This window comes from Adiantum capillus-veneris, chromosome 14 (assembly GCF_014529385.1).
Source record: "Adiantum capillus-veneris isolate H3 chromosome 14, ASM1452938v2, whole genome shotgun sequence".
NCBI lineage: Eukaryota > Viridiplantae > Streptophyta > Polypodiopsida > Polypodiales > Pteridaceae > Adiantum > Adiantum capillus-veneris.
The window spans coordinates 39,390,070-39,413,770 of NC_140944.1; positions in this window are offsets into that span (position 1 = coordinate 39,390,070).

Consider the following 23,701-nt stretch of genomic DNA (forward strand, 5'->3'; position numbering starts at 1 on the left):
GGAGAATAAAACAGGTACCAAGGTTAAATGCCTCAGATCCGACAATGGAGGCGAATATTGCAGCCAAGCTTTTGAAAGCTTTTGTGCTAGCAATGGCATTCGGAGGCAAAGGACAACCCCAAGGACACCTCAACAAAATGGGATTTCGGAAAGGATGAACAGGACAATCATGGAACGAGCACGAAGCATGCGGCTACATGCAGGCCTACCGCTTGAGCTTTGGGCGGAAGCTGCAAGTACGTCTGTGTACTTAATCAATCGGTCACCCTCAACGGCATTGGATGGGGGAGTTCCAGAAGAGGCATGGACAGGTAAACCGGTGAATTATGCATTTCTCAAAGTGTTTGGGTGTGAGGCTTTCATGCACATAGATAGAAGCCTAAGATCAAAGTTAGATGCAAAGTCCAAAAAGTGTTTCTTCATTGGCTATGGAGAAGGAGACTTTGGGTATCGCCTATGGAATCCTGAAGATGGTAAAATCTTAAGGAGTAGGGATGTAATTTTTAACGAACAAAATATGTACAAAGATTACTTGGAAAGAAAACAAACAAAAGAAACAGGTGATGAGTACATGGAGCTTGAGGACGGTGAAGACTCAAGGACTGCAAACGGTGACAATATGCAACAACGTCAACCAAATGAGGAGCCTCAACCTATTCCCCGAAGATCTACAAGAGCAAGTAGACCTGCAGAAAGGTTTGTTCCTTCCTTCAACCATCTCTTGATCTCAGATTCTGGAGAGCCGGAATCATATGAAGAAGCTATGCAACATGAATCCAAAGAAGAATGGATGAAGAGCATGCAAGTGGAGATGGACTCACTACATCGCAACCAAACATGGGAGTTGGTTGAGTTGCCTAAAGGTAAGCGGGCACTTCAAAACAAATGGGTGTACAAGCTAAAGGAAGAAGAAGGTGGGAAGAAAAGGTACAAGTCTAGGCTTGTGGTAAAAGGTTTTTCTCAAAAGAAAGAAATATTTTCTCCTGTTGTAAAAATGAACTCAATTAGGCTTGTCTTAAGCCTTGTGGCTGCTCATGATCTAAATCTCGAGCAAATGGATGTAAATACGGCATTCCCTCACGGTGACTTAGAGGAGGAAATCTACATGCTTCAACCAAAGGGGTATGAAGTAAAAGGTAAGGAGAAAATGGTTTGCAGATTAAAGAAGAGCTTGTATGGTTTAAAGCAAGCATCAAGACAATGGTACTTGAAGTTTGATCGATGGATGTTGGATCATGGATTCACAAGATGCAACTCGGATCACTGCTTCTACACGGAGAATTTGGGAGATGGGAAATTCATCATCCTAATGTTGTATGTTGATGACATGTTGATTGCAAGTGCTAACATGCAGGACATCAAAGACCTAAAAGAGGAGCTGTCCAAATCTTTTTCAATGAAATATTTAGGTGCTGCAAAGAGGATACTTGGTATGAAAATATCAAGGGACAGGACGAAGAAGACAATAAAGCTATCTCAAGAAGATTACATCAAGAAGGTACTAGAAAGGTTTGCAATGCAAAATGCAAAACCAGTTTCTACACCTTTGGCTGGTCATTTTAAACTAACGAAGGATATGTGTCCAAAGACACAAGAGAAGATAGCCTATATGTCTAAAGTTCCATATGCTGCAGCGGTAGGTTCTCTAATGTATGCTATGGTCTGGACAAGGCCAGACATTGCACATGCAGTGGGAGTTGTGAGTAGGTTCATGGACAACCCAGGTAAAGAGCATTGGCAAGCTGTGAAGTGGATACTTAGGTATCTAAAAGGGACAACAACAAATGCTTTGTATTTTGGAGGAACTGATATTTTTCTAGAAGGGTATGTTGATGCAGATATGGCAGGTGACAAAGATACTCGAAGGAGCACTACTGGCTATGTGTTCACGGTTGGAGGCACAACAGTAAGCTGGGCTTCAAAGCTGCAGAAAGTGGTTTCACTTTCTACCACGGAAGCAGAGTATGTAGCAATGACGGAGGCAAGCAAAGAAATTCTGTGGCTTCACAGATTCTTAGAAGAGCCTGGATTCAAACAAGACAATTGTGTCTTGTACAGTGATAGCCAAAGCGCTATCCATCTTGCAAAGAACTCAGCCTTTCATTCAAGGACAAAGCACATTGAGGTGAGATATCACTTCATACGCACTCTTTTGGAAGAGGGACAACTAAAGCTAGGAAAGGTGCATACAAGTGAAAATCCTGCAGACATGTTTACAAAGGTGGTCAACAAAGAGAAGTTGAGCTTTTGCTCATCTTCAATCGGCATTCAAGGATAAGAAGCCAGAATGGAAAGCAATCACAGGTTTGGTTTGGAGATCAGTCTCCAAGTGGGAGATTGTTAAGTATGGAGCCTGATTTACCCTTGTAATTTTCTGTGGTAAAAGCGCACATTTGTAAGGCCCCCATTATGAGGAGAAGCCATCGTGCGTGAAGGAAAATCACTCACCGGAAACCAAAATTTTCACGGACAAGAATTAGGGGCAACTTTAAAGGCCTCGGGGGCGGAGGCCCCCGAGACTTTTTTTTTCGCCGGAATATTATGGCCGGCCGGCGGCCGGAAAGTGGTCGGAAAACAACCGGTCGGTTGGCCGGTGGCCGGTAGTCAATGGCCGGTGGCTGGTGGTCGAAAGTCAATGGCCGGTGGCCGGTGGCCGAATTCAAAAGTGGACTTGTTTTCTCAAGGGTGGCCACACATGGGCGGATTGGAGGGTCCGATTTGGACTTATTCGCACAAGGGCAGCTACACATGGCTGTCTCTCATAAGAGAGGGCAGCCCTTTTGGCCTATAAAAGGAGGCCGTTTCTACATACATTTCATAGTGTGAAGTTGATGCAACAAGGTGAGTGTGAGGTGGTGAGAGTGAAGCAAGGCGGGAGCTCCATTAAGGGTATAATCCCTTTGTAAACTACTTCTTGTTTTGAAGTACTAAAGCCATTGAGTGGCTGCTTTCCCGTGGACGTAGCCCACATTGGGTGAACCATGTATATCGTGTGTACTCTCTCTCTCTCTCTCTCTACTCTATAATCTCGTGTATATAAATCTCTCTCTCCATTAAGTAATCTACTCAATTATCTATTTAGCTACGTCTTATTTCCTAACAAATTCCCACCGAACCACATTTTCCTCCAAAAGAGATCACCAAATTTCCCTCCAACACTTTGCACCAAATTTGAAATTCAAAGTGCTTCCTCAAAGAGAGAATTTGTATTCATGGAATGCCCTAATGAGACTCTATAAGTCAAAATAGGTTGGCAAATGCCATGTTTTAATAAAATTCTCTCTCTCCTACGTGGAGGTACAGACGGAGCATGCCACCTCACTTTTTAGGGGTGCAACATGTAGCTTTTAGCAATATGATTAACATGCTACACTAATTACATAAGCCTATGCACTCAACGTGGGGGTAAGGCATGCGCCCCTCATTGCTGAGGTTGGGAGTTCATGACATATGAGTCGAATGCATGTTGACCTTTTTGGTCAACTACTACTAACCGATTGCAGTTGACTCTGGTTGCACTTGATTGGCAACCATCCCAGGCTACTTTACCATGAGCTAGCCTATATATAACTAAAATCATATGCAATGCTACCCCATATATGAAATTAGTACAAATTTCAAACAACTTCAATAGTCTCCGGTTGTGGGTCTACTAGATCTGAAGGTGGAGTTATTCTTTGCACATTGACTATACTTCCACTTCCTCTCTTGTAAAGTTGGTCTCCATATGGTACCAAATGATCCTATATCTGTCGGTCATCTACATGGAAGCATACAAATATCTATCCTCTCTATCTATTTTCTCACTCACATGCATGTGCACACACATACACAACCTCTCTCTCTCTCTCTCTCTCTCTCTCTCTTCTGAATATTTATTCATATCTCTAGTGATCTCTCTCTCTTGCTCTACATGTCATCACTCTCTATGTCTACATTATTGTAAGACAAGGGAAGCTAGAGCCTGAGAGTCCACCACCCAACCACCCATTATATAGGCAAGCCCCTGGCCCTTTGACCTAGTTGGACTCCCCGTTCCACACCGCCTAGCCTGGCCCTGCCCTTGTCTAGTATGGCCTTGCCGGTGTCCTGACATTACTCCGCCCTTGAGAAGAGTTTTCGTCCTCAAAAACAAAAGTAGGGAACTTCTTCTTAAGAACATTAATATTTTCCCAAGTGGCACCTTCTTCAGGTCGGCCTTTCCACTTGATTAAGGCTTGTTGACATACGTGATGATGTGTACACAACTCATGATAATCAAGAACACGTTTAGGCTCATGGGGTAGGGTAGGAGGTTCAATGAAATCAACCAAAACCTGTTGGTGAATGACATTGTCGTCCCCATGTAACCGCTTATGTAAACGGCTTACATGAAACACCGGATGAATGTGAGAATGTGAAGGTAGTAATAATTTGTAGGCACAATCACCTACTCACTAGAGTATTTTGAAAGGCCTACAATATCGGAGAGATAATTTAGGCATCGGCCCATTTTTGAGACTTTTTGAATGTTTTGGCACACGTAAAAATACTTCCTCCCCTTCTTCAAAGATAACTTGCCGACGTTTCTCATTAGTGTACTTCTTATACCGATCCTGTGATTGCCAGACATTTTGACGAGCAAGTTTCAGCATATCCATGTGGTCTTGGAGAATCTCCAAAGGATGTAAGATTCCTCCTGATTTCAGGCGCTCTGCCTTGTTAACTTGACATTTTTGGCAGTGCAAGACATAAGCTTGAACAAATCCATGTAGATCTGGCTAGTAAAACTCTTGTCGTACGAGAGCATAAGTTTTTTTAATCCTCGGGTGCCCTGCACTTGGACTATCATGACATTCATAAAGAATTTGGTGCCGAATGTCTGCGTCCGTCGGGTACACACTCTCGTCCGTGGGTACAGTATACCCATTGTCAATGTAAAATGCTTCCATAGCTGTAGTTCATCACTTGATAAAGGAGAACTAGGTGTGAGGTTAATTGTACACTACCGTCATTGGAGTGAGAAGGATCCCTCTTTTGAACATGGCTCCACACTTTGGTATTTGCTTCATCATGCTCATATTTGCCCTTGAGAGAATCTAAAAATTCACTACAAAGTTCCGTGAAGCGAGAGCTCTGGCATTCGTTAGATAGAGTCTGTACACTATATGTATCCCTTTGTGATACCTTAGCTTGGCGTTATATTCCTGAAGGATCTCGGCCCACCTGGCTTTTCGACCCTTTAAATCCATTTGTTGTGTAAACCATTTGATGCTTTCATGGTGAAACACAATCTGCAACTGAGCACCATATAGATAATGCCGCCATGTTTTTAAAGCAGACACTATTGTATAGAGTTCGCATTCGTAAGTAGAATAGTTCTACTGAGCTGCATCAAGCTTCTTGCTTTCAAATGCAATCAGCCGTCCGTCTTGTAACATGACTGCTCCAATAGCACGGTCACTGGCATCCGAATCCAAAATGAATGGTTTCAAAGGATCTACAATAGCATGTATAGGAGCTGTAGCTATGCATCCTTGAGTGTATCGAAACTGTGTTGTTGAGCGGATCCCCACTGAAAAGCTTTACCTTTGCCTTTTAGTTGATCCATCATAGGAACAACAATTTGAGCATAGTTTTTAACGAACCTTCGGTAAAAACCTGCAAATCCTTAAAATATCTGTAATTCTTCCAGATTTTTAGGAGGAGGCCATTTCTTGATGGTGTCCACTTTGGATTGATCCATGTATAGGCCGTTAGCTGAAATAACATGCCCTAAATAATGAATTTCATCTTTTAGAAAATCACATTTAGATTCCTTGGCATATAACTTGTTTGTGCGTAACAACTCAAACACCTGCCTGAAATGTTGTAAGTGTTCTTCTTCAGAAGCACTATAGACTAGCATGTCATCGAGAAAAACAATGACAAATTTGCCAAAATATGGCTTCAAGACACTATCCATAAGTTTCATGAATGTTGCGGGTGCATTGGTTAACCCAAAGGGCATTACCAAAAACTCGTAGTGTCCAAACCGTGTTCGAAATGCAGTTTTAGGTATATCGGCAAGTCGAATACGGACTTGATGATATCCTGACCGCAAGTCTATTTTCGTAAAAATGCGAGTATGAGTGAGCTTATCAAACAACTCATCTATTCTTGGCAATGGGTATTTGTTCTTAACTATAACCGCATTTAAGCCTCAGTAGTCTACGCACATGCGCATACTGCCGTCCTTTTTCTTCACTAAGAGGATAGGCGAAGCCCATGGTGAAGAACTGGGTTGTATAAACCCTTTGCTATGGTAGTCAGCAAGCTGACGTTCCACCTCAGAAGCCTCTGAATAACTCATACGATAAGGTGGTTTACTAATAGGTTTAAAACCTGCAGCCACGTCAATGCTATGTTGTACTCATCGTGTCGGCGGTAGTCCTGATGGCAAATCATTAGGAAATACATCTTGAAATTCCTTTAATAATTTCTGTAATTGACTAGCAACGTTTGCTTGTTTAGAATTAGCGATTGGTGGAATAGAGGAGAGAGAAGTATGCGGCGTTGAGGAATGTTCAACAGACTCAATGTTAGAAAGAAAATGAGACAGCGAGTAATAGAAGAAAACCTGATCTATTTCATTATCAGAAACGAGCTACATAAGCTCAACGGTACAAATCAGTGGTGATGAAGGTATATCTTTTTCTCCTAACAACAACACATGTGCACCATGGGATTCAAACATCAACCTGTTGTGCTCATAGCTACACTTCAGTGATGGTCCTAGGCTATGCAACTACTCCCTACCAAGAACCACATCAGCCCTTTCCATGTTCATAACCTGAAAATCCAAACATGTAGAGTACCCTTGTACTTCCAATGGAGCAACTCAACATTGAGTATCCCATATTTCAATATCATGTCCATTTATCATTGCTACCTTGTAGCGGTGGGTTCTGGAGTTTGAGGCAGTTTGATTTTTTCACCAATCCGTAAAATTGATGAAATTGTGAGTAGTACCGTCATCTACCAAGATACGCACCTTGTGCCCTTGCAGATATCCGTGCATAAGTACTAACTCATGTGGTCCAAAGGTTGGTTGCCACATGGAAGCTGTGAGACAACATTCATACACCACCTTAGTGTGTGTTACTTCAACTATAGAGAATCTTGAGGAAGACTCAAGAGGCAGCAGTTGCACCATGTGCACTGCTTTCTCTTTTCCCTGAGCAGTAGATTTCCCCTTGGGACAATCCTTTTTGCCATGACCTCTTCCTAAACATTGAAAACATAACTTTTCTTTCTTGCCTTTATCAAAATCCTCAGAAGAGAGAGGACCCCTGGACCCTTGGGTTTTTTAGATGCATCTGAATTAGCAACTAGAAGTTTTCTTTTATTGTGCCAATACTGAGTGCGTGTATTACCATGTATACTAGCAGGCACGTGACTATTATGTGTTTTCTTCTCATCAGGATCATCATGAATATGTGCTTTCACTATGGCTTCCTCAAGTGTTTTAGGGTCTTGGGTCTTGACATACTTCTTAAGCTCGGGTGTCAGACCTCATATGAACCCCCGTACTTGTTGAAAGGTATCCAAGCCTTCCAACTTGAGGATAATGTCCCAATAGTGAGAGGTATATTCAAGGAGTGATGGGTATTGGCGCATGGAACATGTGTCCCAAGCCGTCCAATTCTGATCAGCCTCGTTTGTAGGCAAAAATTCCTTGCTAAACATTGCTTCAAAAGCTGTCCAACTCTGTGGTATGATGTTCTTCTCCTTGAGAGACATCCACCATTTGTAGGCCTTGCCTTCCACAGTTAAGCTCGTTTGCAGAGCTCTGACTACATCCAGAGTACGCCGTAAGGAGTGAATTCCATCCCACTTGCTGAGAAAGATATTCACTGCATCCTTATTGCGGTCTCAGTCTTCTCCCTTAAAAATTGGCGGTTTAGTGTTCTTTAACAATTCATCCACCTCCTTCGCAGTGAGAGTATGCAACGTATCAGCATTTGGGCCTGGCCTTGCCCTAGATTAGAAATGCCCTGCCCTTGTGTGGAAACGTGCTCATGCATGTGGGTGTCAGTAGGACTCTTAGACTGCTGATGCATTAATTGAATTTCTAATGTCGATAGTTTAGTAACATTTTCATTTAAAGCTTTAAAATTTTCATCCATGACTATCATGCGTGTCTGAAGTGCACGAAATTCTTGAATATCGAGCAATTCGTAAGTATCTTCTCCTGCTGTAGCGTCGCAGGTACTCTCCTTGAGAGGATCCGATCGCGGGCCATTATTGGTAGGATCATGAGTACTTTGCTCAAAATCGAATGTCATATTGATATCCGAATCCATGGCTACACAGTGCGGTGAAAGAAGTACTCAGAAAAAATACATGATATTGAAAGCACTCGCAAAGTATAGGAGCCTTGCTAATTTCGTCAAAATTGAGAGTAGTCCGGTGGAAAGTGATTTGAATTGTCCGCCGTATATGGAATTCCACTAGTTCCTGATAGCCGAATCAATTAGGCTTGAAAGCGATAATTGATTTCACGAAAAACTTGTACTTCAACTCCGCCAATTTGGTTGTCTTGAAATCTCTGAGTTTCTGCGTAACACGCAGGAAATGGTTGTCGGAATGCGTGCCGGATTCGTTGATGCCGTACTTTCCCGGCCTTGCCGTACTCGCACGTAGTGGAGGGGGGGGGGGGGGGTAGCCACTGTGGGTACCACCCCTTAAGCTTTAAAATTGTTGTGTATGGCCACTACCCCTAAGGGGGTGGGTGCCCTTCAAGTGGAAAAAAGAGCTCACAATTGGCTAAGGCGCCAAACGGGCAGTGCACAGAGGCTTGGAGAGCTTGGGGCGGACAATGCGAAGCCCGAAGGGCTTCAACCCTGTGTTGTAAAACCCCCAGCAGGCCCTTGTGCTGCTAACGAGCCCGCGCACCTGCGTTTTGGTGCTCCTGCACCCGACGACCCTCCCTTGCCAAGGTCACGTGCGCACGGCTGCGTCCTCGTCGACGACCTTGCTAAGGGGTGATCCCCATTGTGTTAGACCCCGACATGCAAGCCTTGAGTGGCTAGAAAGCACCACACCCTTCCCCCTTTCCAAAAATAGACACAAGCTCTGATACCAGTGTAAGACAAGGGAAGCTAGAGCGTGAGAGTCCAACACCCAACCACCCATTATATAGGCAAGCCCCTGGCCCTTTGCCCTAGTTGGACTCCCCGTTCCACACCGCCTAGCCCCCCGGCCTTGCCCTTGTCTAGTCCGGCCTTGCCGGTGTCCTGACAATTATTCTCTTTCCTAAATCTCTTGTGTACGTTAAGAATGTTTCCTATCTCAAGAGGGCTACGTTGAGGACCTCATCAAAGAGGCTACATGTAGAGCTTCTCGTTTCTTTGCACTTGAGGAGCGGCTAGGAGATATCCCTATGTAGAGGCTACCATTTGGGGGGTTCCTGTCATGCCTCTCACCTCTTGTAAATTTTTTTATAAATCTCTTCATTTTAAGAGGGCAATGGAAGATCACACACGGAGACCCTTAATGTTTTGGTTTAAATGATTATTAGAATATCTTTTGTGCATAATGCCCTATCCATGCCCATCTGTATAATACTTTGTATGAAATGACCAAAATTAAGAACAATTGCCTCCTAGAAGATAAACTTGTGTCTTCAAACTGTGTACAATGAGCAGACACATTACTGTGTATGGCCCTCTATGAGGTTAGAGACTAGTGCTTATGATTGATAGTCACATGCAGGAGATCAAAGTGGACACTATTAAGCAGCATTTTAACATTGATGGTGGCAAAGGTTTCTCTCTACATCCTCTCACTTTGTCATGGAGCATGCAAAGCTTGAGCCCACAGAAAATAATATAAGAGAGCATGTTTATGCTCTTGATCATGAGGTTTCTCAAATTTCCAAGGTTATTTTGTATACTTCTCATAGACTTACTTGAAGTTTGTTAGTTCTAACCTTTTTTGGTGTTTTTGATGCATCCACAATCAACCGCTTTATATGTACTTCTATGACTTGGAATTTTATTAGGGTAGCCACTTTCTGGTAATTTAAGATGTATGACCCATTTGTGTTGAGAAGCTGGTCAAATTTAAAATGACATGAGTATTTTCTTCAATATACCTTGCACTCACATCAATTTATCAAGGGTGTTGCTCATATTTGCTTCGAAGTTGGCTTTGCTCGGTTTTCTTTGCTCATTGATTGGAAAGCCTCAAGATCCAAGATCCGAGCTCAAAAAATCCTATATAGTATGAATGTAGTAAGGACAAACAAAAGCTTAAAAGGTTTTAACTTAGTATGAAGGTAGAAAGGACAACTTAGCATAGAATTTATTCTTATTGATCATAGCACAAGCCTTGTGTTCCTTCTAGAAATCTGATCCATGGTGCCTTTGTGTACTCTGCGTTGTTAAGTGTCTCAATGCAAGCTAGGAGCATGTGGAAAATCTTTCTCATAATAGCACATGCTAGGTCTGAAACTTCCTAAAGAATATTTGCCATGCTCTCTAAAATTTTGTTCATATAGGTGTCAGTGTGGCCGGGCTGCTTTGGCTTCTGTAATAGAGGATAATTGAGCCATGTCTTCTTATTCTTTTGCATGAAGGGGAATGTGTGCCATGATCTTCTTCATGGTAGGGGACACAAGTTGGACTTATTTGATTTTCTTGCATGCTCATATAAATTAAATTCCCCATCAAGGATGCTTTTGTTGCCAAATTTTTCTCCATTTTGACTCTTCTTTTGGTAGCATTCTGATACTATCCTTGAAGTGCAGTACTTCGTGGTTTAGCAAAGGGTAGAACAAGCCTTGTTTGTGCCAATCTACAAAATCCTTGTCTAGTATTAGCATGATGATGTTCATGCTATTATCTTCTCCCATTCCATTGCCACCCCAAATACATGTATTCCTTTGCTATAATGTTTTTTTTTTCAGCTTGTTGAGTGTACCTTTGTTTTTCTGTAGCCTTTGATGTGCTAGCTTTCCCAATGCTTTGCTCTCTAGATGTCCGGTTTGGACAATGGAGACGGGGAATGGGAACACAGCCAAAAGCACAACCAAATTGCCTCTTTATAGCCTAGAGTACTCATAGCATCTCACTCCTCTTGGAAACACCTTTTGAACAACAAGATTTGCACAACATACACCTTGCACTGCTTGCCAACAAGCCTACACACACTTTAGAGAATCCAAAACCACACACCACTCCCAATGCTTCAATTGCACACACCACCACCGCACAACACTTCTCTCTTCCTCTCTCTTTGCACCACACACAAAAGATCTACTCAAGGGAAAGACACACACACTGACATCGACAACAAGAGACTCTAGAGAGTAGAAGGGAGATGGGAATTGACAACAAAAGTGGGAAGTGAAAGCTTGATTCCAAAAAGTGGAGTACAACTTGCTTCTCTGAGCTCTGTGATGTTCTCTAGGCATCTCTCTCTCCTCGGCTCCAGAGGCTCTCGCCAAACACTCCCTCAGGAATGGCAAAAAAAGGCCCCTTACAGGGTGAGTTCTCTATTTTTGGCACTGCATTTTCTTTTTTGGACACTTGTCCACACTATTTTTGCATGACTACATGTGAACCACTGCTTTATTTGACTTTCCAAGTTTATCTTTGTGTGGGATACCATCCTATCTATGAGCAACGGTGTCCGGTGCCACTGGCTAACAAGCATAACCTCCACATGCCCTCAATATAAAAAGAGGGGGGCCCATGGGTTCTCCCGTGTGAAACCCTGTCAAAGAGGGGCTCCACCGCTACCAGTTGGTGTTGCCAAACTGTCAACACATCGCCGTGCGCCACCAGCGCGACTGCCAATGTAGCAGCCATGCCCGCGAGCGCCATGGCCATCCTCAAGGGGAACTCTCTCTCTTTCTCTCTTCGTTGCCTAATGAGAGGCCTTGCTTTAGTATATATACCCCATAATCTCTAGCTTCTTCAATGCATGTGGGATTACCTCTTGGGCCACGTGGTTGCCCCTGGTTCAATGGCCCTCCAAGCTCCCCAAAAAACTCAATTAACTCACATTATTATTATTTTTTTGAAAATCTCCCATCTCCCATTGAATTGTAGCAACTCCTTGCACCATGACCAGATTCCCACTATGTAAAATCCCATTGGTAGTCCTCACCATTGACTTGGAACCCAAAAAGTCTCTTTGCTTCTTGACTTTTCCATGCCCTTGAACTACGAGCCAAAAAATGATAAAAAACCATGTGGTGCCATTCCACAGCGGTTGCCCTCCAACTTTGATTGGACATAACTTTGCATTCACGACTCTGATTGACATGCCATCAACTCCAGTGGACTTCTCATGATGCATAGTACCCATGAAAACCCTCGCGAGGTAAAAAACCCACATGATGGCATGCCTACCAAAGCAGCCAAACTGGCACACAATTTGCCCCCGACAAAACTTTAACTACTCATAACTTGGCTGTCTCAACTCCAATTGGCGATCCAAAAAGACTGACATGCACTGTAAGTCAAGCACTTCAGGCCCATGCACTGATGTCCACCCTGACCATCCATGTGCAATTGTCCAATCCGGCAGGATTCTGCAAACCACTTTAGCCTTCAAACTGTCAAAACTTGCACTCCATAGCTTCGATTGAGGAGCTGTCTAGGCGAGCTTGGAGAACACATCAAGGGCCATCTTTGCACTTTGAACACTTTGACCAGCCTCCTTTAGTAGGAACCATAGCATAACACCTTGTCCAAAAACCACACAAAGCATACACATCCGCTGCCCTTTGATTGCCCATGACCTTCAGATCTTCTTGACCACTTTGGCATGCCTTTATGAGCACACATAGCCTTGCATTACACTCCTCATAGCATCAATAAAATTTAGTTGCACCATCATTGCCCAACCCCCTTGTTGAACATTCATGTTTAACCAAAATTATGCTTACCGAACTTTTGAAACTACAAAACAAGGAAAAACTGTAAGCTAGGCAAAAATCACTACTATATATGCAAGATATTATTCTTAATGTAGATGATTCCTATTTTGGTTGGTTGCCCAATCTACTCAATCAACACTTGATGCACATTAGGCACCAACTCCCTTTCAAAATAGAGCTTAAGATGTACAACATTCAGCATGTGTTTGAGAAATTGACCATTCACCCTTGTCAACTGATAGGTACCATTGGGAAAAGCTTGATGTACCTTGTATGGCCCTGTTCAATTATTCTTAAACTTCTTCTGGAATGTAAAATTGAGGTAGCTCTCATACTTCATCACCAAATCACCCTTCTATATTTGCTTCTCTGGCAAGTGTAGATTGAACTGCAACTCTTTCTCTCGCTGCTTCACATAAAAATATGCTACTGCTTCCTATCCATGTTTAAAGCTTCAAGACTGGTGATCCTGTCATGCAAAAATCTTGGCAAGCTTTATCAATTTGCCACATACCTTTCAATGCCCAATTGGACATGCATTGGCAACGCCGCCTCTTTACCATATACCAACTCATAAGGGGTAAAGTTGGTAGCAACTATTAAGTAGTCTTGTATGCCCACAAACACTTATCAAGATTAGCTTCCCACTCTTCTACCTACTTGTACACATATTTGGTGAGAATTTGACAATTGATCCGTTTGCACTCTCAACCAAACCATTGCACTGTGGATGATAAGGAGAAGAAGACTCGTGTTGAATACCCAACTTCTCCACTCATGCATACACCAATTTACTTTGAAAACCTTGACCACGATTAGAAATGAGCACCCAAGGCACTCCAAACTGACAAGAGATGCAGTCAAAAACAACCTGAGCCACCACGTGAGCATTTACCTCCTTTACTACTTTAGCTTTGACCCACCTCGTAAGATAGTCACTAGCCACCACTATGTACTTTTTGATGCTTGTTGATGTGGGTAATGGAATAATATCATCCAAATCCCACTTCTCAAATACATTTTGAGCCATGATAGCCCCTTGCGACTTGGCTGCCAGTCGTCTCTCACCCATGGTTTGACACTCATGGCATGTCTTTCACCAATAGTGCACATCCCTCACAATAGACAACCACTAAAAACCAGCTCTAAGCACACAAGAAAGTACTTGATCTTTGCCTTGATGTCTGCTCTACTCATGGCACTCTTCCAAAACCATACCAATTTCCTCTTTGTAGAGGACTCTCCATAGCACTCTATCTCGACCATATGCCATCAAATCCTCACCAACCAGAGTCAATTTGTGAGCCTTTTGAACAAGCCTCCTCTTTTGTACCTTGGACAATCCTTCTCAGCATTATCCCATGCTCAAAAAATCATCAATCTCTTTTAAAGTCTCTCTACCTCCATATGTGGTAGGTGCCACATATAAACCTAGTTGAGCTTGCACATGACTGCTAGCCAATTGATCCGCTTCGATTATGCTCCCTTCTAAAATGCTTAAACTGCACTGCTTCAAAGAACTTCAACCACTTCTCTATAAAAAAAACCACTTTTTGAGAGAATCCTTTTTTACCTACTACCATTTCCCCAAGAGGTGCTTAATGACTAAGAGGGCATCACCTTTAACCACCACCCTAGAGATCCCAAGCTCCACACATTGCTTTAGTCCCCAGTGGTGAGGCAAATACTCTGCTTCATTGTTTGTGTGAACACCTTTCAAATCACAAGCCTTGGAAAAAATCACCTTACCTTGCGGGTCCTATATTATCACACCTCCTATTGCCTTTTTCACAACCCCTCAGTAAGCTCCATTGAACCACATCGTGAAAGCATCTTCTAAATCTAGTTCTTCTTCAACCCCTTCTTTTACCACCCTTGGATACATTGACAAACCTTCTTCCTTACTAACCAAAATGGTGGTCAATCTTGAACTCAAATTTGAACTCTTGCAACTCAAGCACCCACTTTCTGATATGCCTCTCTGGCTTAAGATGAAGCACCACTTTAGGCAACAAATTATTAGAGGCAAACACATAAAACTTTTGAATGATTGAATACACTTTAAACTTGTAACATGCAAACACTAGCGTCATCACCCACTACTCAACTTCTGTGTATGACCTTTCTCCTAGACTAATCACATGGATATCAAAGTGGATTGGCTTGTAACATTTACCCACTTTTTGCATCAATACAACCCCAATGGCAATAGTACCCCCCCTCATGGCAACATAGAAGTCATCCTCATTGTTAGGAGAGCAAACTATTGGCAACTCACAAAGAATCTCCTTCGCTTTGTCAAAGTGAAGAATCTCCTTCACTTTGTCAAAGGCTACCCGTGCATCTTTAGTCCACTTGAAACCATGAATCTATTCACTCATCTTTTGGAGAGGGTATATATACTGCGAAAGCATCCAAAAGAACCTAGACAAATACTTCAACTTGTGCATAAATGGAGCTAGACCTGTGGCATTGGTTTGGGCTTCCATCAAAACCAAAGCCTTCTCCTTTTTTGGATCTTTTTCTACTCCATTCTGTGAGACCACATGACCTAAATGAGACTGTGGGTGAGCCAATTTTCACCACCCTCTTCATCTAGCCTTTGAAAACATAGCTTTAACTTCAAGAAATGCTCACCCTTGGAATTGTAACATCCCATATCATCCATAAAAACTTTGATGAACTTACCCAAGTATGGTCCGAACACCTTATTCATCTAATCTTGAAATGTTTCTTAAGCATTCACCAATCCAAAATGCATCTTGCGATAGGCAAAGCACCCCCATGGTGAAATGAAAGTAGTCTTCGATTGGTCCTCCAAAGCAATGCCAATTTGAAAATATCCTAAAAAGCCATTCATAATGGAATACCACTCATGCCCTACTACTTGGTTCAAGGTCTCATCTTGGAACGGCAAGGGGTAATGATTCCACTTTGTAGCAACATTCAAAAATTTATAATCTTTACATACTCCCAACTTTTCATTCTTTTTTGGTGTAATAACATCAAGTGAAACTCACTCAAACTCCTTTATTGGATAGATAATACCTACCTAGAGTAGCTTGTTGATCTCATGCCACAAGGCCTCCTTCTAAATCTCTCGCAACCTCCATGCTTTTGTGCTCTTGGCTTGTACCCCTCTTTGAGTAGAATTTGATGCGCCACCCCTTTAGCACCTCAGAGATCTTTATACTTTGTGGAAGATAGATTGGGATGACCCTTCTTTTCTTTCTTGGTTAGATCCTCATCTATCATTCCTTCTACTCCTATAACATCGAGATCACAAACTGGAGCTTGCATACCTCCATTTGGACTAGGGGAGTTTTTTGTAAATTGCAAACAAGTCTGTGTACTTCAGTAGGTCTTTGTTGCTCTCCTCCTCTTTTTCAATGCTGGAAGAGTTCTCATCATAGGTCAATCATGTCTCATACTCATAATTGGTGCTCGAATACCCTCCATCACCTTCTTCCACCGGATGAAAGTGGCTCTCCTTGGTCTTCAAGTCAAGTACCACTTGCTTGGCATTCTCTCGGTCTGGCAATTTGAAATCCCCCTTTTCCCAATCTTGCTTAGATCCAATTGCAAGCAACCGTGGCCTCCCCAAATTAACAAGGTAAGCATTATCACCTACTTTCATCACAAAGAAATCAATGAGGCATTCAATTCCCATACCCTTTACCTTCACATCCCGAGCCACTCCCAAACATCTAGATTTGGCATGGTTGACCATCCTCATCCGCACATTGGATCTAACCATAGCTTTGATATTTATGTCCTTCATTCATAGCAACCTCCGTTAGCACACAAACCTGTGCATCACCATCAATGTATTCCTGTATCTACTTCTTCTTCTCAATTAAAACATTCATAATTGGAAGCACGTCAGTCGGGCTCCCTACCCTTAGAGCCAGATTATGCACTGCGTGCACATCACCTCTAGCTCGTGGAAAACTTGTGCTAACACTGGTAGACCACTGCCTCCTCAACTTGGAATTCAATGCAAGCAATTGACCAAATGTAATGTAAGCCTTTTGATTTCGGACATACTCTAGATGGCCCATTCGCAGTTGGAAATCCGACTCCTTGATCTTGCATGCCACCTCCTCTTGCTTGTTTTTGACTGATCTTTGCCTTTATTCACTTTCTCTTTGCCCTTAAAGCCCTGGTTTCTTGTTTAGTCTTAGTTTCCCATCTGCCCCGTGCTCTTCTATTTTCCAAAACATCCACCTCTTGCTTATCCACTCCAATTTTGTTAGCTATAGGAACCTCATCATTACCTAGCAAAGCTAGCAGTACTAGATTCTCAACTGCCTGCTACTCTCTTTGACCATTGAACTGCACTTGCCCTCTACCTCCGCCAAATAACGGGCACATACCCCCACTTTCCCTCGATGTGGATGTGGGAAATCTGGAGCATAGTAGGATTCTTCTCCGCAGTCATAACACCTTCTAAGCAATGGCATAGTCCTACCTATTCCAACCCTCGACTGACCTATGTCCATAACACTTAGACGAAGCTCTTGCATTTGCTTAGTCAAATCTTGAATAGTACATTGTTGAGCCAGCAGAGGATCACACCCACATTTTTGCTCACACTCATCATTTTGTAACCATTGATTGTAATAAATGTCTTTCCGACATTAATTTTGATTTGATCCATTCATTAAGTAACGGGACTCAATTGAGTTTCCAGCTTGTAATCCCGAAGTAATTTCACTTGCTGATGTAATTAGTTAGAGATGTTCTCACCTCCAAGGCTGAGGTATATAAGCCAAAGTTTTTGTAACCTAAGGGGACTCAGATTATTAATCAAAGTGAGTTTTTGAGCGCCGTGACTGTGTCTGAGAGAGAGAGAGAGAGAGAGAGAGAGAGAGAGAGAGAGAGAGAGAGAGAGAGAGAGAGAGAGAGAGAGTCTTATCTACTTGCTACGCGAGATACGGAGCCGCCATTGGAGAAGGGACACCGCCATTGTGTTAGCAACGGCGAGAGCTACGCACAGATACCAAGAGTGCGCGCTAGCGGCTTCTATGTGTGGTAAGTTCCTACGAGCTTCGGTGTGAGTTTTCTTCCAACTCGTGTGTCGGAATGGAGCGTGCAGCATATCTATAGAACCACAACGAGTAGAGCTACACATTAGTACCATCGGGGTCAAGTTTCGATCACCTGTATTTTTTGGCCTGTCTTCATACGCGTTTACCGCAAGGAGTGGTTATAGGTTGATTTTGCAGTTCAAGTCTTTAGGGTGTTGTTCTTACCTAGTGTATAGACTTCCCCTTGAGTTTGAGATCGATTCAATGATTCTAGATCCTGTTTCATATAGCATTCGTTCGTAGTACGGATTTCAGTCACTTGCGTATTTTAGAACTTAGATTTGATTTCCTTAGTAGTGATTGTCATTAGAAGGTCGAGTAGGTGATTTGACACCCACCTAGTTGTTTCCATGCGCCTGCGGGTCAAGCTCCGTCCTCGTCTGACAAATTCTGTTGTTGGTTGAGTTCTCGCTATTTAGCTTCCGCTAGCGGCGTAACCGCCTTAACATTTGGCGCCGTTGCCGGGGACGAGAGCCCTAAGTAGGTGACCTTAGACTAATCCTACGAGGTGAGTCGTATAAACTACTTTGTATACTTTAGTTAGAAAAGATCTAGGAGTGGTGGACTCCGAAGATCTCGAGAGATACTAGGAAGTGGGGTATTCCTGGGTCTTCCGTGTTGACAGTATTTTTAGTTTAGCTTAGATTTGTTTGTTGTTTTGTTGGTGTTGAGTAGTTGTTGATAGAAGAAGAATTTGCTAGTCCGTGAGTGGCAGTGGATCTCTTTAAAATCACAATTACCAAACCCATTTTATGATTAGGAATAGCTTAGGTAGGACTTCATTTGATCCTGATCTAGAGCTAGTAATCATTGGAGTATTTGCTTGATATGGTTGATTGCATGTTAGATCACTAAACCGTCGAGTTAGTAGTGAAACTTGCAATAAACAAAAGTCAGAGAAATTTTCTGTGTATCTGGAGTTGCTGAGCACTTGAGAAAGCTTTAGGAAGGATTCTGTGCCAAAAAACTGGAAATCTGCAACTTTAGACATCATACGCGTATGATGTCTAAATGACCAAACAGAGACCAAAACAAAAATTTTGACTTTACCAGAGTGTTCAAAAGGGGGGTTATACCCTAATTTCAACTTAAAACAAGAGCATTAACACTCAAAGAAACCCAAAAAGACAAGTCGGAGTCCAAGAAACGCAAAGAATAGGAAATTTTGGATTCAGATCTTGTTTTTACATTCAAACCTGACAAAAACACTTGAAACTCAATTATAAACATTGGAGAAGGCTTAAAACCAAGAATAGTCAAAATCTGGGACAAAAGACATCATACGCGTATAATGTCTTTTAGCACATCCACTGCTTATTTTTGATATCTGACCTGACAAGATTGTTACAAACACTGTAGAAAGCATAAATATCAAGTCTTGACCCAAATTGATGAAAAAGACATCATACGCGTATGATGTCTTTGACCTAATTTTGGACATATTTTGATACTTTGCCAACACAGATCCATTGTAATAGCTGTCTAGAGGTTATATTTCAAGTTTCATCCCATTTGGATCACAATTGACCCAAAACAAGTCAAAAGCGAAAATTGCCAAGAAAAGCCTAAATTAGCCATAACTTGCTCAAACAGAGTTCAAACTGAATTTTGTGAGTGGACAGAGCATAAGGGGGCTACTGAGAGTGAGCATAACCAAAATAGTCCAAATCTGTGAAAAAAGACATCATACGCGTATAATGTCTTTTTCAGCATAACTGCAACAAAATTCTCACTTGATGAAACAGAAGTTGTCCAACTGACAAGATTAAACAATTGACCAAGTATCAATCAGTTTGGATCAATTCTGACCACAAAAACTTGGGAAAACAAATTGCCGAGACGGAAAAGTTAAAGTCCTTTAGGGGAATTGATGAATTTGAGATCGGGCAGGAATCTCCAGAATAACCAACCAAAACAAGGGGAACAAGCAAGTGTCATATCAACCGAGGGAAGTGTAAACCAAAGTTGGGTGCAACCATTAGAGCCGATCTTTGAAGGAAGTGTTTCTGATACTTCTTCGGAGAGATCTTACGAGATTTTCACCGAACACTTGGAACATTTGAACCTGAACAACAGAGAAAATATGGCAGCAGGATCATCAAATCCTTCCGCCACAATGAAGCTATTGTTCATAAAATACCAGTACGACAATGAGCAATGTGCCAAGATCTACAAAGATGGAATGGACCGCTATTGTGTAAAGATAGAAGATAGACCTAGTGAGTTCAAGGACTTAGTGCCTGTGAGCTATAGCGGAGATAGATATCTAGATGACGAGGGTACCATGTACTTGGTAGTCCTAAACCCTAACATTGTGGACAAGTGGGGATTGATGGGCACCAAAGCCAAAGTAGATGAAGAACTCGAGGAGAAAGCACCAATAATGAACTTCCCTGATGTGAGGTTAAGAAGAGAGAATGAAACTACAAGGATCAACACAGATAACATCTATGTGGGGCTATACAAATATAATAATGGGGAGCAAGATCTCTATTATAGATATGAAGAACCCTACACCGGAGAGTTGACAGACCAAAAAAGACTTTATGTCTTTACCTACACAGAGGATCGGAAGTGAAAATTGCCGCTTACGACAAGTATGGGAGGCAATACTCAACAATGGGCAAGAAAGAATTAGAAGGATATACATACTTGGGGGGACCACTACATCAGTATTATGTTACTTCTAGCTCACAAAGACCAGCACCAACAAATGGAGTGCAAAACCCATTACATTCCAGAGAGTCAATGGATACGAATCGAGGTAGTGCAGTTCCAATCCCCACGTATACCACTCCAGGTCCAAGGTTCGAAGCGGAACCATCACATTTACCTCCTAGTAGTAGACTTAGGGCAGGGGAACCGACAAGGGTAACCCATGAAGTCCATGATGCTAGAGAAAGCTTTAGTCGGGACACAGGAGCAATGAGATTGGTAGCAGACCATAGACGTATGAGACCATCTCAAGTAGCCAAGTGTATGCCAAAGAAGTATGGTGGTTCAGGAGATCCGTATGCACATGTGTCACTCTTTAAGCAAGTCTTAAGAGCTGAGCAGATAACATATTTCCATACACAATACGAGGGATTTGGTCTTACTCTAGAAGGTACGGCATTGACATGGTTTCAACCACTGAACAGAGGGGGATTCCATGACATTGACCATTTGCTAAGAGAGTTTGCTGAGGAATTCTCAAAACGAGGGATTAAGCACAATACGGTCTCACAAATATATGCTTTTAAACAGAGAGAACACGAAAAAGTGAAGGAAGCTTCACTTCGCTTCAAACAATACATTGAGAGATGTCCAGTACGTGAACGACCACAAGATGACAGACTATCTGTTCTCTTTATTGAGGGATTGAGAAACGACACTCTCAAGAAGGACTTGCACTTGAAAGCTTGTACAAGTTTCGAGCAAGTAACGAGAGAGCATTGTACTTAGTGGATAACTGTACGGTTTATGGAGAGGTGTCAGCGGATACAGATTTTGCATCCAGTAGCTCTTCCTCCGTAGCGAGCGAGACTACCACTAAAAAGAATGTTCAAACAACAACCATGCCAAATGTAGAGCAAATGATAGAAGATGCTCTAAAAAGGATGGCACCATACCAAAAACCATTGCCAAAACCACTGAAATGGTGTGCTATTGAACAAAAATGGACAAACCATCCAACAGAGGAGTGCTATTACAACAAAGGGTATGTAAGGGAGCGTCAGTATGCACCTCCTGCTCAATTAGCACCACCTCAGTACATCCAGTACCTCGATACCCAACGGGAAATGTACCAGGACCTATGGGGATAGAAAGACCGCAACCGGTATTGGGACAACAACCACCTTTACCAGGAGCAAGACCAGTGGGCATTAGATATGCACCAACCTTAGAGAATCAGGAAGAACAAGCCTTAGTGCCTGTTCAAGCCTATTATGAAGAATCTGGTGCACACATGTCTCCAACTGTGTATTACCCACCAGAAGAACCCAAACAACCAGAACCATGGGGCATGATTGGGAATGTTGGAACACCAACAGTTACAAGTGCTTCTGATGAAGAGAGATACAATTTGGACGCAAGAACATTGATGTTCATAGCTCATGGAGGGTTAACAGGACAAAGACCATCCTATCCACAAAGGACGAATCAAGTGGGACCAAGACCAGCACTAGGACCCTGTTACAAGTGTGGAGGTGACCATTTATGAATGTTTGTCCACATACGGAAATCATTAGAATTAACGCTTATTGCACTGAGTGTGGGGTTACTCACTTCATTGAGGATTGTTCAAAGAATCCAAACAAAGTGCAAAAGACGACGTTGAATATGCTAGAAACTATTCCTACCAGCAGTGGGTTCGAAAATGAAACTCTGATACCAACGCAAGTTGTTACTAGAGCTCAAGGTAAGAAAACCACTAGAGAACCTGAGAATGGAAAGTTAGCGACTGAAGTGGTTAGTCAAGGACCGCGGAGTCAGAGAAACACATGGAAAGCTAGAAAAGCACGCATGAAGTTGAGAAAGGAACGTGAAGACGCTATTCTAGCTCAGGAACTAAAGAAAACTAAAGATAGATTAGAAAAACTTGAGAGTCAAAACGGAAAACGAAAGATGAGCCCGGAAAGAACGAAACAAAAGAGTATCAAAGAGACAACGAGCTTAAGCTCAGGGGGATCAATGCTAGTCGACAAAGTACACGAACCATTGGACGCACTGATGAGAGCTTACGAAGCTAGGTTAAAGAACAACCAAACAGAAGAACAGAGGTGGAATTGGAAAAGCAGAGACTTGAAATGTGCCAGAGAATGATCGAGACTGCACAAGCCTTATTAGAACCACCAAGAGAAACAATGAATTGTGGAACGGAAAACCCAATTCAGCAAGAGACTATCATTTCACGGGTAGCTGAAAAGACTCCCAGTGCACAAAAGCCTAAAAATACACACAAGGATGACCGCATAGTATTGAACACAACCGATCAGGAGATAGAGAGTTTTCATCCAGTCATACAGAGGTCTTACGGAAGAGATGAGGATTACAATGAATTTTGGAAACAAGTGAGAGAGGCAAACTTTGCAAACGAGCTAAGTTGCCAAGCTAATCAGACAAATTGGGAAAAGGACATCAAGAATCCTCCCATAGTGGAATTTGAGGCAGGATCTCAAGTGGACTTGGATCTGCAATCTTACTGGGGAGATGGGGGCTCTGTTAGAACAATGGAGAGCAAACCTCATTCACTGAATACCTTACCTTCATACTTAGGAGAGTATGAAGCAAAATCCGAGATTAGAGCACTTCCCTCACGAAGAATCTCATCAGAAAAAGTCATGGACTCGCAAGGATTGATAGAGATCTTGTCAACACCAGTGACATGCACTATCACTCTAGCTGAGCTTTTGAGGCTAAGACCACATATGTGGACCACTGTAGGAAAATGCTTGGAGAAATTTGGGATAAAAGACCCAACATCGAGACTGCAAGAGGGTATACAAGAGCTGAGCAAACCACAAAAGAACGCTAAGCCTGTACCCTTAAACAAGGTCGGAGAGTATTGCGAAGGTGAAGAGGGGAATACAACCTTACCAGTTGAATTCCAAGGAGTGAACACGATGGCAATACTAGACAGCGGAGCTGGGGTAGCCATTGCTACAAAAGAAATCTGGAAAAAATGGGGGAAACCAGCAATAAGGAAGACTAGGTTGAA